We start from the raw sequence: 16,096 nt of genomic DNA, 5'->3' as shown, positions 1-16,096 counted from the left end.
CTGCCCCTTCCACTCCAATTAAAACACTCTACTTAAGGAAGCTCTTCTGTAAAGGAGTTCTCAACTAACCCCACTAATTGCAGCATTCTGATCACTCTATATCCTTGTACACGTCCACTTTCTTAAAATAGTGTGTAAATAATGACTTTTGTATTGTCACACATTTTCACTTGGCTACATGCAGGCTGACTAGTACCGTGCCTTCAAAGAGCTCAATGCATGTTACTGCAGGGCCACTGGAAGGTTAGTTTCAATTTGAACCAGAGTGCCATCTACTGGTATAAATGTTGCAATACTATCAACACGATTACATTCTGCTCGGTAAACATACTAAATACTCAATATGTGTGACATACACCAGTTCTTATAATCTGAATAAAGAATAAAGAATATGCTACCTCAAAGCAATATTTTGCTCCAATCCTTAGTGACATCTATGTTTTCAAAAAAATAAATGGCAATGAAATAAGAAAAGATCCCCATTTGGATCCTCCAATAATAAAACTATCATCTCCCAGAGATGGGTGTGAATTCTAGATGTCCTCTAGCTGCTTGGTAAATTTTGCTTTTTATTTATTGAAAAAAAATCATATATGAAATAAGGAACTGCAACAACATACAGTACAATGTCAGAATGGCATTAAGGCCTATGGAAATGGCACTGTTTTCCGAGGAAGACTAGGTTTTATTTTATTCCAAGAACTTAGCCCTTTTATAAGGTGAGCCACCTCTTACAGGACCGATCACACCTTTGAGTTACAAATCCTGACTTAGCATGGTCTCTTGACACAAAGTGGAGGGACTGTATAAAAAAATCAATATTAAGAATATTTAGCCCCTGTTTATCGGGCTAACATTTTGCCTGTTAAACAATTTCTCAAACCGTTTAATAACTCTTTGTACTCACTCTAAATCCCATCACATTGTGGATAAATTTAAATTGCACCGAGGTGGGTTTGTAAGGTAAGAGAAAACTTTTCTTTCCTTGCACAGAGGCCGATTTAGATAGCACAGGATCATTAGTGACCAAACAGATGCCCCATCTATAACTCGGAGACAGCTCTCAGCTGTACAGAGAACCTTTCATTCCCTATGTAGAGGTGAACTCAAAACTTGTCACTGATTTTTGCACCCTCTTAATCTTCCTGTTTATTCTGTGCTTCATTAAAGTCAATCTCTACAGGGCAGACTGTCATCTGAGCTCAGCCTGTCCTGCTGTCTCCTCTCTCCAGAGAGCATCCTTCATCCTGATAAACGGGCTGTGAGCCGAGCATGTGACTCTGCTCCTTAAGGTAAATAGATTACAGAGAGCTGCTCCTTCCACACTGCCTCAACAGAATTTGATAAGCAGGATCATTGACGTGGACATCACGGTGGAGACAATGTTTTCTGAGAGATGGGGTTTCAGATTTACTGTTGTAAAATGAGATAGAGAAGTTTTTTTTTCCCATTGTGTAATACCATACCTTTAAGGCTGCATTAGCCAGTGTCATTCATCTGCCAAGCGTCTCCCTCCGGATTTAGCATCATTTATAGGATTTCTTCTGTGTGCCAGGCTCTCTGCTAGGCATTAGAGACATAAAGATACACATGGCAGGGTGGCAGCGGTAGGAGATGTAGTGAAGCTCCCTGGGAAGCCCACCATCACAATACCAGCCCATGTGCTCAGTTTAGTGTGTGCTTGTTTGTTGGACTCACAGGCCATCGTGTCCCAGAGCAATTGTTGTATCTAGATGAAAAAGCAATGCTGGGGCCTGAGACTGGTTTCTAGGCAACCCTGCTCCTACCCTGACTCATGCTGACAGATAAAGCAACAAGCTACTCCCGGAGAGGCCCCGACCGTCCTTCCTATCTGATAAACCAAACATGGACCAGAAGTGTGGAGAAGGAAAGTCTTAGATCTCCGGCAGGAGGGTTAGAAGCATCTTGAATTCCTCAGCTGAGGACACTTGAGTTCACATGGCCACCAGCTGAGCACCACACTCACTCCCCAATACTCAGATGATGGAACCATGTAAAAGACACCTCACACACTGGCTAGGGTAAAGGTATGGACAGCCCCAGAAGAAGGTGGAAACTTCCATCCTGGATAGTCAGGGCAAGCAAGATCTGTGTGGAAAGTGTTACAGGGAAGCGCACTCCCTCTTAACTGAGAAGGGGGATGAGGTCAAGGAGGACTCCCGCCCACCCTACACCCCGATTTTCCCCAGGCCTGGGTAGCAGAAATCCAAGATCCTCCTCAACAACGACTGCACCTTCTGCCTGGAAGGCTTGAAGATCACCAAGAAGACAGTACCCTGATCTGCCAGGGGCCACTCCTGGCTCCTGCCTCGCCTCTAGTTTCCTTAGCGATAAAAGCAGTGGTGAAAGGATGCTTGGGTGGCTCAGTGGCTGAGCGTCTGCTTTTGGCTCAGATCATGATCCTGGGGTGCTGGGATCAAGTCCCACATCAGGCTCCTCACAGGGAGCCTGCTTTTCTCTCCGCCTGTGTCTCTGCCTCTCTCTCTGTGTCTCTCATGAATAAATAAATAAAATCTTAAAAAAAAAAAAAAAAGCATTGATGAAGAGCTCCACAGGCAGGGCGTCAAGGACAAGGGCTGCAATCTACAGGCTGCTGACCCATGCAAAGCCACAGTCCTCCAAGCCTTCCAAGTTCTCTCTGGACCACACAGGTCTGTCTGCCCCCCTCTGAGCTGCCCTTGCCATGTACAGTTTAGCATGTTATTCTCCTCAGTCTCCTGATGTAATTACTCCTTGTATGTTGTGTGACCGTGACAAGGTCACATGCGTGCGTCTTCTCTGAAATGAGAGATACACAGTATCAGACATGGAGCAGGTCTCAGACTTAATCTAAACTGGGAGTCAGAAAATAGGAGCTTGTAGAAACCTTCCTCCTTTAACAGAATCGGAGACAGATCTAGAGAATCACCGCTTTATTTACTCCACAACTGTCTCATGAAACTTTCAAGTTGCTGACGTGGGCACCGTGGAGGAGATAGTTCTCATGCACCTGTCAGTGACATGTGAGAAAGAGGATGTGTGGCCTAATTACCAAAAGTGGAATTCATAAGAAAGGCAAGAATGAGCCTGAGGGATCTCATGTGAGGGAGATAACGGGTCAGCTGTGGAATTAAAGGGTGGCTTGTGGAGAGGGAGGCACCTGAACCTGATGAAGGATTTGATGCGGGGGAAGGGGAAGGGTATGCAAGTGTGAATGTATTTTGGCCTTCAAGCTTTACATCCAACTCAAAACCAGCCTACGGGAGTCAGCGGAGAAAGCTGGCAGGTGGCCACCGTCCATGCTGAGCCCCCTGAGGATTTGCTGAAGGGGACACTTCCATCCACCAGAATGGGAGCTCTCCTGGACGTGACCGTCTCAGCTCCTTGCACGTGAAGAGGGACGTCTCTCTCCTCTCCTTCTCGGTTTCACTTCCTCCTCCTCCCCAAGTGCAGGGAGGCTTGTAGTCCCACATAGCCTCTGACAGGTGGCCTGGGCTCTGGCCTGGTCTCGTCCTGGCCCCAGCACAACAGACCAAGGCACTGTGTGGGCCCAGCTCCCCACTGCCCCCACGTGGTGTGCTTCGAACACCCTGCCTTGGGCCAGGGCCTGGTTACCCCAGGGTTCAAAAGGTTTCCCCAACGACAGAACAGAGTGCTGCCTACCTCTCTCTCTCTGCCTTGGGGCTTGGCATTTCCCATGGAGGGAAGCCAAACTCTTTCTGGGAAAAGCTGCAGGAGGCTAAGCAAACACCGACCACACAAGCAAGTCGGGTCCTGCCCACATCCCTCATTCTTTCTTTGGGTGGCTCTTCACTGCCCTCCTGCCTGCACAGAAGTGTCCTTTGCCCAAGCCAGGACTCCCTGCTCACTTTCCCTGCCCCTGCCCGTAACTTGGCACCACCCTATCCTCCAACACAAGGAGTGGCAGCTTTAGCCTCTTTCTTGCTTCTGCTCAAGCAGCTCCCCCTTGCCGGGCAGCTCCTGTAGTAAGAGCAAGCAATTCTCCATTCTCCACATCTGCTTGCTTCCTTTGTCTCTCTTTCCTTATTCCCTTTGCATTTAGAGGAGAGAGAAGAAACATCGGGATGCCAGGACAGCAGCATGGAATGGAGGTAATACAGAGATGCTGAATAATGCACCTCTCTTCTTAAGTCAGCATAAAAGGCTGCCCTCACATTTTCCTTTCCATTCATCTCCCTGGACCTGGGTCTTCAGCCTCCTGCCCTCACCTCAACCAGAAATTGAGTGAAAGCCACATCAAGAGGAATTCTGAAAGTGGCATCTGGATGAAAGGGAGCCTCTTGGACACTCCAGCAGCTGGTGAGGACCCCAGGCCTTCTGATTCCTTAGACTTCTGTCTTACGGCACCAGGGGAAGGCAGGTGAGAACTTCCAAGCCGGGGTTTCCCAGAGTGTCCTCCCTCTTGGCCCTAAGGCTTTTTCTCCCATAGGTGTAGCCAATTCTAATTCTCTATTGCTTTAGAGTTGTAATATCCTTTTCACTTTTTATTAAGTTCCTGTATCCCAAAATGTAGTACAGGTAAACATTTATATACAGCAAAATATATGATCCAGTTCTAACCCTTCCGTAGATGTGAGATTTTTACCCTGTTTAACGTCACCCTATTTGAGGCAGGGCAGTAAATCAGAGCTGTGCCCAATTTACTTTCTCTTACTTTCCAACCACTCCTCACCCTCACCAAGAGCCAGTGATTAGGGCCTGGACCTTAGCCTCCCGTCCATCAGGCAAACCCTAGCAGTGCAGATGAGCTCACGTAGCTGCCCCAGAACTTCCAAGTACTTTAAAACCCTCCTTGCTTAGGACTTTTTGTGGGTTTGGACCAAGTGTAAAGGCTGAGGGGTGACCTCAGTGTCATAATAGGTCCCAGAGGCCTAGTATTTGAGAGCGTAGGCCACAACCTCTGGAGCCCTGGCCTGACAATGTGACAGCCCAGAGCTCTGAGAACCAGTAGTCACAGAACAACCCAGCTCTGGCCAGCCCGAGTGGGCAGGGAGGTCATTGGGTCCTTCTCTACTTCCACCTTCAAAACCCCATTAGGGGGTGTTAAATGTCTTAGATAGGCTCACAGTTAGGATCCAGGAGATATTCCCTGCAAAAATGCCACAAAATGCACAGACAACAAGTCCTTAATATCTCCTCAAAAGAGGTTTAATACCAGTAAAAACTGAAAGGAGACACAGAATAATTTTCATTTTGAAAATTATTCCGTGGGAGCATTGGAATGTATGAGAAAGCATGTTCTCCTCAGCCTACTAAGCAAACGTTTTAGGATCTATGAACCAAGGCCGATTGAGTCAGGTAGCTTTCTCAGATTTAAGCTGTGGTTCCCTCTGGTGTCCCCGACTCCACCTTTGCTTCAGCACTAAAATGCCTGGGACCCACTATCTCTATTAAATGAGGACTCCAGGGCTTCTGGGTGGCTCAGTGGTTGAGTGTTTGCCTTTTGCTCAGGGCATGATACTGGATTCCCCAGATCGAGTCCCACATCAGGCTCCTTGGATGGAGCCTGCTTCTCTTCCCTCTGCCTGTGTCTCTGCCTCTCTCTCCGTATCTCCCATGAATAAATAAAATATTTAAAAAAAAAAAATGAGGACTCAAAGACCAGTTCAACTCGTTCTCTTCCTTTTACCCCTCCATTATGACTGTTGGTCACATACTTCTTCTCCCTCTATGAGCTCTGTTGTTATCTTCTGTTGCTTCAAGTTACATTTTATTATAACCAAGTTTATAAGATAGTTGTTTCATGGGTATTGTTTTCCTTGCCCCATTACAATTGTCTTTTTACAAATTTACCTATTTTTTAAAAAATTCCTGTATAGTTAAGTTACAGTGTTATACTAGTTTCAGGTGTATAATACAGTGATTGAACAGTTCTATACATTACTCAGTGCTCATCACCATAAGTGTACTTACCCTTCTGGCAACCATCGGTTTTCTGTATTTGAGAGCTTATTTTTTTCTCTTTTTTTTCTTTTTCCATTTGCTTTGTTTCTTTAATTCCACATATGAGTGAGATCATATGGTATTTATCTTTGTCTGCTGGCTTATTTCACTTAGCATTATACTGTCTAGATCCATCAATGCTGTTACAAATACAGCTATGTTTTTGAAATGGGAAACATACAATATCAGGCGTGCAATTGGTGCCTAATACTTTAAATTAGAGAATCAGAATATTAGAGTCAGTAGCAAAGCTAATATAGTTTCCTCCTTTCACAAAATGGGAAACAGATCCAGAGAATAGCTACATCATTCATTCTCCACTTGTCTACAGCAACTTTTCAGTCCCCATGCTGGGTGCCATGGAGCACAATGAAGTGCCTGGCCAAATGACCTACGGTTCATGCGCCTGTTGGTGAGGCATGACAGATGACATGTGCCCCCATCACCCAAAGTGGAAACCATAAGGAAGGCAAAGACAAGCCCGAGGGATCTCAGATGAGGGGGGCAGTATGTCAGCTGAGGGACTCAGGGTGGTTTTATGGAGAAGGTAGCACTTGAACCTGATCTTGAAGGATTTGAATGGGTGGAATGTATAGCGTTGTGAAATACTGAAGGAAGAACTTGTAAAAACAACTAATGTCTTAAACACGTATTGAACTTTTTAAAGAAGTGACTTCTCCATCCTTGAAGGTGTTGACGTACACAATGTGCCATTTACTTATGATTTGTGGGTAGATTTGTACAGAGGACTCGTGCATGGATGGGATAACTGTTAAGGTCACTTATGTGCTCCATTAACACTTCCTCAACTAACAAACAGCTTGAATATAATTGTGCTTTAGGAAGAGGAATTTGGCAGCAAGGTTTCAATGAGCCTGGCAAGAAGGGAGACACTGCGTACAGAGAGACTGGCTAGAACACCATTATCATTTTCTAGGCTACACCAGGTTAGTGGAAATGGGAATGGAAAGTAAATTGACAACGTGATGTTGAATCAAGATTACTATTTTGTTGTAATTATTTGTGACCTTCCTCAATAGATTGAACATCCTGTGAAGGCAAGAAGTGTACCTTATCTGGTTTTATATCCCCACTGCCTAACAGCGACTAGCATGTATAAGTGCTCAAAGTGTTTTAAATGTATTTGTGTGGCAAATGTTAACTGGCTTTATGAGTAAGTTGTTAGGATGGTGTTATTTCAGGGGCACTGGGTATCTAAGCTGCTGGATAAGGGACAGCTGGAGTCTCTGGATCTGAGCCCAGGACCTGGGTGGTCCTGTTCCTAGGGCAGAGGGAACTCAGGAGACAGCAGCTGCCTCTACTTCCTCCCTATGCAGTCTCTGTAATCCATGCCAGGCAGGCCCTCATCCTCACAACCTCACCATGTGTAGGTCATTTCTACCCTTCTTGCCCTTGTATCCCCTTTCTTGTTTTACTTATCATCAAGATTTGACTCAGCTGACCATTTCATTCTTGGAATATTCCCTTCACTGCCAATACTTGATTTTCTTCCTATCTGGCTGATGGCTCAGTTTATTCTAGTCATTCTGGCTTAACCTCCTATTCCTAAGTTTTAAATCAATGGTTCTCAGTCTTAGCTGCATGTTAGAATCATGGGAAGCTTTTTTAAATCTCTCGATACACAAGCTGCATCCCAAAATTAATTAAATTAGAATCTTTGAGGGGTCAGTCCAGGTTCAATATTTATTTAAAGCTCTCCTGATGATTCATTCCAATGTTGTAAACCACTGTTCCAAGTATTAGTGTTCCACAGAGCTTAGTCTTAAATCTCTTCTTGTCTTTGGATATACCCCTTGGCCCATGGGATTCAAGAGCATCCTTATTATGTTCAATCTATACTTCTAACCCCAACTTCTCCACTGAACTATAAACTCCCATATATATCTGTCTACTCAAGATCTCCACTAGGATACAGACATCTCAAATTTAACAGATCCAAATGGATGTCTTGACTTTCATCCTCACTTCCAAATCTATTCCTCCCCAGTGTCCTCCATCTCAGTTGATAGTATCATTTGTCCAGTTGTGCTACCAAAGACAACTTGCGAGCTATCTTTGGCTCCTTTCTTTCTGTCACGCTCCACATAAAATCCACCTCTGAGTCCTGCTAGTTTTATTTCTAGGATACATTCTGGACCAGATCACTTCCCTGCCACTTTTTTCAACCATCACCTGCTCTACAGCTGTGTCTTCCCAGCTGTTCCCCAACTTCATGCTTGCTTCCTTACAGTCTTTTCCCCATACGGCTCTTGGAGGGATCTTTAAGAATGTACATCATATATTTTTTGCCCTTAAAAAGATGTTTTGTGGTTTTCTATTACATTTAAGACAAAATTCAAACTCTTGAGTTTGGCCTTCAAAGTTCTTCACGATCTACCCCCTTCCTGCTACTCTTACCCCTCTCTTACTCTCCCTTCATTTACTCTGCTCATGCTACACCCTATTTTTGCTGTTTGTGGAACACGGCCTTTGCCTAGGATTCTCTTCACCTAAATCGCCACGTGGTTTGATGATGACCATTGGGCCTGTGCTCATGTGTTACCTCTTCAGAAAAATTTTTACTGACCTAACCTCCTGAGGCAAAAGTGATCACTGTGTTCTCCTATCTTAGCCTTGCTTTATTCTCTTACTATCTGAAATCATATTTATTTGTATTCATTTCTTGGCAACCCCCCCCCCCCATAGAAAGTAAGGACATTGTATGTTTTGTTTATGCTGATAGTCTGGCACTCAACAGGTTCTCAATAGTTATCTGTTGAATGAATTGTTAAATCCAGAGTTGAAATTCAAGGTGATAGTGAGGCAGACTGTAATACCAATTTATCACTGTGAGATGGATGAATAATCTCAGCATGAGGCATGATTAATTCAAGGCTCTATTAAAGGTGTTTTAGGAGAGTATCTGGTTTAGCATTTGGGCATATTGTCCCCTACACCCTAAACTTCCTTTCTTCCTCTACTCACAGTGTCTGAAACTCTCCATTAGCAGTTTAGATTCATCTGATTGAAAGGTTTTCATCTTCCATAGAATTCTCTACTAAAATCCAAATACCTTTAGTATGTGTCCATTGACTAATAAAAGACTAGGGAGGAAAGGTTTTTCTGAAATCAGACCAAGAGCTAAGAGGACTAAGAACAAAGGGAAGGCAGATGATTGTCATACTAAATTTTCTTCACCATGCCATAATGCCTTTGACAAAGCCCTTTGAGGAAATTGGTCCTCTAGAAAGCTGAATGGCCATAGGCCTTAATAAGAAACTTTCTGTTGGTTTCTGTTGTGACTAACAACCTCCTAATTTCCTCTCTCCCTTGTATACATCCAGCTGCATTCCCCAATCTCCAGTGTAACTTCCAGAGTGTGGGGATTTAACAATTTGGTAGTCTACTCTAATGCTGTTCTCCTACCTGATTTGTCTTTCTATCACAGCTCAACCTAGAGCCACAGGAAAAACCAGGGGTTTTTTAAATACCTAAAAAATATATTACTAAAGGCTGGTTGAAAACGTATTTCCTTATTATAATACTTATATTTCACTAATATGTTAGAAACAAGGAATTTGATTTCCCTAGTGTTACAGTTTAGGTTCTCTGAGAAGCAAACTCAGAGACAGAGATTAGCATGCAGAATATGCATTAGAAAGTAGGTACCCTTGGAATCAACATTTTTCCAAGGGAAGGAGGCAGGACTGAGTAGCAGGAAAAACGCAGCTCAGTGCAGTCTCAACAAAGGCCTCAGCTCGCCATTTGGGGAGCTCTTCAGAGCAGCTGCCATGGTCCTTTCCAGTTGACTCCCCTTGCAGTGAGGAGGATAGGCTTTCATATTCCCACATCAACCAGACAGTGGATACAGCTGATTCTGGGTGGAGAGGGTACTCTGTAACCAAGCGCAGTTTCTGGACTGGCTTGACCACTGAGAGCAGCCTACTGACAGCACTACCTGAAGACGGATCTGGGCAACACAACACCGAATCCATTTTACCTAGTGCTTTCATGTTGATGTCACTTTTTGGTTGCTAACATTATTTTTAGTGTCTATTGAAGGACAGTTGGATAAATTATGTACTAAGAGTCTCTACTGAATTGGCTTTACTACTGATAAATCTTGTTAATGCTGTGCTTCTGAAGTACTTTAACTTTTCTGTTCTTAACATATGTTATAATCATATGTAGATAAGATTGTTGTTTGTTGATGCCATTCTTATTTAACACTTTGTGAAGCATTCACAGGATGTACTGAGGTCCTTATTTGTTAGCCATCTGCAGTGGCCAGTCTGGCTGATTAGAAAGGTAAAATTCCACTCATTAATCTTGCATACTCCATTGAATCCAAGTCCCAGGAGTTTTCCTTAAAATAAATAAACAAACAAGCAAACAAAATAAATCCCTCAGCCTGGATGATGTCAAAGGAACTAATTATTCAGGCTTCCCATTACAATTTTGTCTATGTAAGGACTGTGGATTGGGGTCCTGAGTAAGCATAATTGAGAATTAATGTGTTCTATGCCTTAGAGGTGAGAAATAAAACTGAAATGGGCCACATGAGGGGGGAAAAGATTTTTATTGTGTAAGTGAGACAATAGGATCCATGATTGTAGGCTTTATTGCTCAGGCCTGGCTGGTAGATACAAACAAAAGAATTCTTTCTATGGTGTTCTTTCAAGCTGGCAAGATTAGTCTCTGAAATAGGACTAAATTACACCTTTACTTATTTATTTCTCTGCAAAAATGTGGACATGAAAGGGCAAGGAAGTTATACTTAGTATATTCTGTGTAGGTCTGAGCAAGCATTAAACAAATAATAGATTCTTATCAGATATGATCTACTTATCTGGAGTTCCAGCATTGTGGTCGGGACTTGGAGTTGGTGCCAGTTGGTCCTTAGGGTCCTCTCTCCCTGTACTTCTTCCAGTACCTGTGGATGATGAGGGATGTTCACTGCTTCCTTGCAGCTTCAATTTATTGCTGAGGAGACTATGTTCAATGTTTTATTTGGATGGCGATAAAGTCCAATGGCTTAGCATGTGACTCTCACATCCTGTCTTCATCATTTAAGTTTTATTATCTTAGGCATCTCAAATGATCTATTCTGGTCCTTAGATTCCTCCTCTCTAAATTAACAATGACCATAGTGCCTACTCCTAGAGTTGTTAAAAGCATTACATGTGAAGTGTTGATGGTGCATAGTAAAAAACAGTCAATATTAGGTGTTATTATTATCTGCTAGGAATAAGTTCACAAGTATAAGATGAGGTTAAGAATTACTTGGACATTTCTGGAATAAATAGAGAGGGACAGCTAACCCTGGTTGGGCTGAGAATTCTTTGAATATGTACAATTAAGTAAATAGCAATAGAGAAAAATAGTTTCCATACAGAATTGAAACCAATGAGATAGCTTCCCATTGGATGTAAAATTAGATGTAACTGAGACCTGTATTAGACAACTTAGTGTGGCAAAGACAATAGATGTTAAGCTACAAGTGACTGTCGCTATCAACAAAAGTCTAGGAATTGCTATTTCTGTCAATCACAGAAGACACACATCAGTCACGGAATTGGACTTCCCTACACCAGAAAGCCTTCCCTGGCTGAGGAGAACAAGATGTGGATTCACTAAACTAAACAACCTGCTTTTCTCACAAGAAAGTATTAATTATGTAAGCAATAATTCTCTTATTTGTTAAAAAAAAAAAGAAAGAAAAACAGAATTTCAACTTAGTGAGGCTCAGCTCCACTAATATATTAATAACTGGTCAGAAGGAATCTGTCTCTGGACTGTTTCTAGCACTCTTCTTCCATATTTTAGGTATTTAATTTGAAAATCTTAAACTTCTATGTTAAAATGTCTATTGATTTTTTTTATGTACTAGAGAGGAGTTTCTTATATATCATATTGCTTTTTCTAGTTGACTATGTTCCATATTTATTGAAGGCTCACTATGAACCGGCTATATAGTAAGTGAATATTCTGAGTGGAGATAAAAAGAGAATGATTTTTTTTAAGCTAATAGGCAGATGTCTTTAAAATCTGTCAAATATGTGTATTTTTTCTACTTTGCATTCATGAGTCCAAATCATCTCAACTTTGTTTCCTTACAGTTGGGACCACATCTTTACAGTATTTTAGTAAAATTTCCACTATTTCTGATATGGTATCATGCATTCACTTGATACATTTGTCAATTGATGCTAAAAGATGGCTACAGTCAGTAGTGGAGGCAATGACTCCCAAGGGCAATGTGATTACCAGTATTATAGTTTCTCTTATTTGAAGAAAGTTAGCTACACGTATAAAGTCAGCCTGAATAAATGGTACAATTTGTAGATTTTTTTTCCAGCCATCAAGCTTTAAGAAATTTTGAAGAGTTAAACATTATTTCTTCAAAATGAAATGCAAGGAAGTCGAAATTAAATAGAAGAAGGAAAGCTGGAATAGTCAGAAAAGAGAAGTTAAAATAAAAATTAGTGCCTTTCTCTGAAATTATAGCTATGTTGGTAAAAAGCTTTGGTTTCTTGTCTATTACAAATGAGGACAGTTTCTAAAATATAAAAGTTTTCAGGAAGGTATCAGGAAAGATTAGCATCCAGTAGAAATTGAAAATAATAAAGATTTAGTTAGGTATTTTATTATTAACATGTCATTCCTTTATTGCTTCTTCCAGCCTACTTCCTTTTACTTAATGAATCTCAAAATTTTATTTTGTCTTTTACTGTGAAAGCTGTGAGAGAAATGCCAGGGTTCCATCCCTGCCCTCCTGAGTCAGACCATCTGGTGTGTGGAACTCATTCATCTATATATTTAGAAGAATGTATAAAATACAACAAAATTGACCATCTAAATAATTTTTAAGTGTACAGTTCAGTGGCATTAGCTATATTCACATTGTTATGCAACCATCACTGCCATCCACCTTCAGAACTCTTTTCATCTTGCAGAGCTGGAAGTCTATGTCTATTAGACAACAACTCCCCACTCCTTCCACCTGCCCTGAGCCCCTGGCAACCACCATTGTACTTTGTCTTTATGATTTTGGTTACTCTAGGTACCTCATGTAAGTGGAATCATACATTGTTTGTCCTTTTGTGACTGTCTTATTTCATTCAGTTTAATATCCTCAAGGTTCTTTCATGTTGAGGCATTTGTCAGTTTCATTCCTCTTTTTAGGACTGAATAATATCTATTGTGTGTATATGCCACATTTTGTTTATTCATTCATTCATCAATGGACACTCCCACCTTTTGGTTATTGTGAATAATGCTGCTTTGAACTTGGGTGTACAGATATCTCTTCAAGACCTTGCTTTCAATTATTTTGGGCATATACTTAGAAGGGGATTGCTGGGTCAAACGATATTCTATTTTTAATTTTTAAGAAAGCACCAAACTTTTCCACAGTGGCTGTACCATTTTACCTTCCCACCATGAGTGCACAAGGGTTCTGATTTCCACATATCTTCCCAAAACTTGTTTCCTGGTTTGGATTCTTTTTTAAATAGTAGTTATCATAATGGGTGTGAGGTGGTATCTCATTGTAGTTTTGATTTGCATTTCTCTAATAATTAGTGATGTTGAACATTTTTTCAAGTGTTTGTTGGCCTTTTGTATTTCTTCTTTGGAGAAATGTCTATTCAAATCATTTGCTCATTTTTAAAATTGGTTGGTATGGTTCTTGTTAAATTGTAGGAGCTCAGGGATCCCTGGGTGGCACAGTGGTTTAGCACCTGCCTTTGGCCCAGGGTGCGATCCTGGAGACCCGGGATCAAATCCCACATCAGGCTCCCGGTGCATGGAGCCTGCTTCTCCCTCTGCCTGTGTCTCTGCCTCTCTCTCTCTCTCTCTCTCTCTCTGTGACTATCATAAAAAAAAAATTGTAGGAGCTCTTTATATATTCTAAGTATTAACTCCTTATCAGATATATGATTTGCAAATATTTTCTCCCTTGAAAAGTTACCTTTTCATTCTATTGATTTTTGTCCTATGCACAGAACATTTGTATTTTGATGTAGTCTAGTTTATGTCTTTCTTTCTTTTGTAGCCTGGGCTTTTGATGTCCTTTCCAAGAAATCATTGTCAAGTCCAGTGTCTTGAACATTTTTCTCCTATGTTTTCTTCTAAGAGTTTTATAGTTTTAGCTCTTAGATTTACTTAGGTCTTTGATTCATCTTGAATAATTTTTTCATATGGTATATATGATGTAAGGTAAGGTAAGTTCCAGAGATGTTTCTGGTGTTTGTGAACCACTGTGTTATGCCAGTGATATTTGGCTAGCTCACTTCTTCTCCAAATATCAGATGATCCATTTGTGGCCCAAAAAAACAAACAAACAAAAACAAAACCTAAACTAAAAGGGCCAAGCACAGAGACAAATATGTCTACAAAATGCATATACACTAACTAGATTATGTTACTATTTGAGGGTAATTTAAAACGTGAAATGACTGCTACCCACAGTGATATTTCCATATTTTTTCTTTTTTCACAACTATTGTCCCAGATCTACAGCCCCCTTCCCCAAATCAAGCCTATAAATAAGAATTTAAAAAGAGGTTCTGGGGGCATCTGGGAGGCCCAGGGTCCTGGGATAGAGTCCTACATCAGGCTCCCCATGGGGAGCCTGCTTCTCCTTCTGCCTATATCTCTGCCTCTCTTTCTGTGTCTCTCATGAATAGTTAAATAAAATCTTTAAAAAAATAAACAAATAGAAATAAAAAGAGGTTCTGAGTTAGTTACAGAGCTGCATCTCTGGAAAAAAATAATCCTATTGGGAGACTTATCTGTAACCTAGGCCTCACAGTATGACCACAAATGAAGCTTCTTTAAAGATGAGCTGATGAGCTCACAATCCAAAATTAAAAATATTCAAGGAAATACTTATCAAGCCTGAAAGTCAGCAGAAAAATCAAATATACTTTATATAATAAAATTATCAAATATAATACATTTTGTTTGAACTTACGATTTTAATTCTATCTTTTGTTTCTTCAATACAAAAAATAAGATAAAGTATTTTCTACTTTAATACAATCTATGTTACCCAAGGTTAATTGAGCTAGAAAGTTTTCTGTTAAGGTTACAGGCCCACCTACACCCACTTCCACAAAACAACCAAGTAAGAATATTATTAGAACTAGTGTGATCAAATTAATTGATTAATGGGGGGGGGGCGGGAATCCTTTTTTTCTGAATATAGAAAGAAATTGATAAAATTTAAATTTCTGTTCAGGATGAAAGTTCACAGACAAGGGAATAAAACACCTATAGTGTGAAATTCACTTTACAGTACGTATTCTATAGTTACAGGGTGTATACTGTGTATACAGTGTCTATACTATGCATATACAATATAATCTCATCCTGTTAAAAATCTATGTGCATATATTCTTGTAGTTCATTAAGGTGTTAATAATCATAAGCTCTGCTAATAGAAATATAATGTTTTTTAATATTTATTTATTTATTTATTTATTTATTCATGAGAGACACACAGAGAGAGAGGCAGAGACATAGGCGGAGGCAGAAACAGGCTCTGTGCAAGGAGCCTGATGTGGGACTCGATCTGAGAACTCGAGGATCATGCCTTGAGCTGAAGGCAGATGGTCAACCACTGAGCCACCCAGGCATCCAAGAAATATAATGTTCTTATATGCAGTTATCTATATATTCTCACTTTCCACAATGTACATACACTGACTCTGCAAAAAATAGAAGTAAAAACAAAAAACTATAGCAAATATCATACTTAGATGTGAGATGTGAAACATAGGAGTCAAGGAGACCCCTGCTAGTTCTTCTATTATTTTATTGGAAGTTATAGTCAGTTCAAAAAGGGAAGGGATTCTTTTTTTTTAAGATTTTATTTATTTATTTGAGAGAGAAAGAGCATGAGTAGGGGGAGAAGCACTGGGAGAGGGAGAAACAGACTCCTCCCCAAGCACAGAGCCTACAAGGGGCTTGATCCCAGGAGCCCAAGATCATGACTCAGCTGAAGTCTAATGCTTAGCCAATTGAACCACCCAGGTGCCCAAGCAAAGAAAATTTTTTAAATGATATAAGGAAAGAGGGGCCCCGAGGTGGCTCAGTCAGTTAAATGTCTGACTTTGGCTCAGGTCAT

The sequence above is a fragment of the Canis lupus genome, chromosome 30, assembly GCF_011100685.1.
Source record: "Canis lupus familiaris isolate Mischka breed German Shepherd chromosome 30, alternate assembly UU_Cfam_GSD_1.0, whole genome shotgun sequence".
Classification (NCBI taxonomy): domain Eukaryota; kingdom Metazoa; phylum Chordata; class Mammalia; order Carnivora; family Canidae; genus Canis; species Canis lupus.
Note: the sequence above shows the minus strand (reverse complement) of the source record.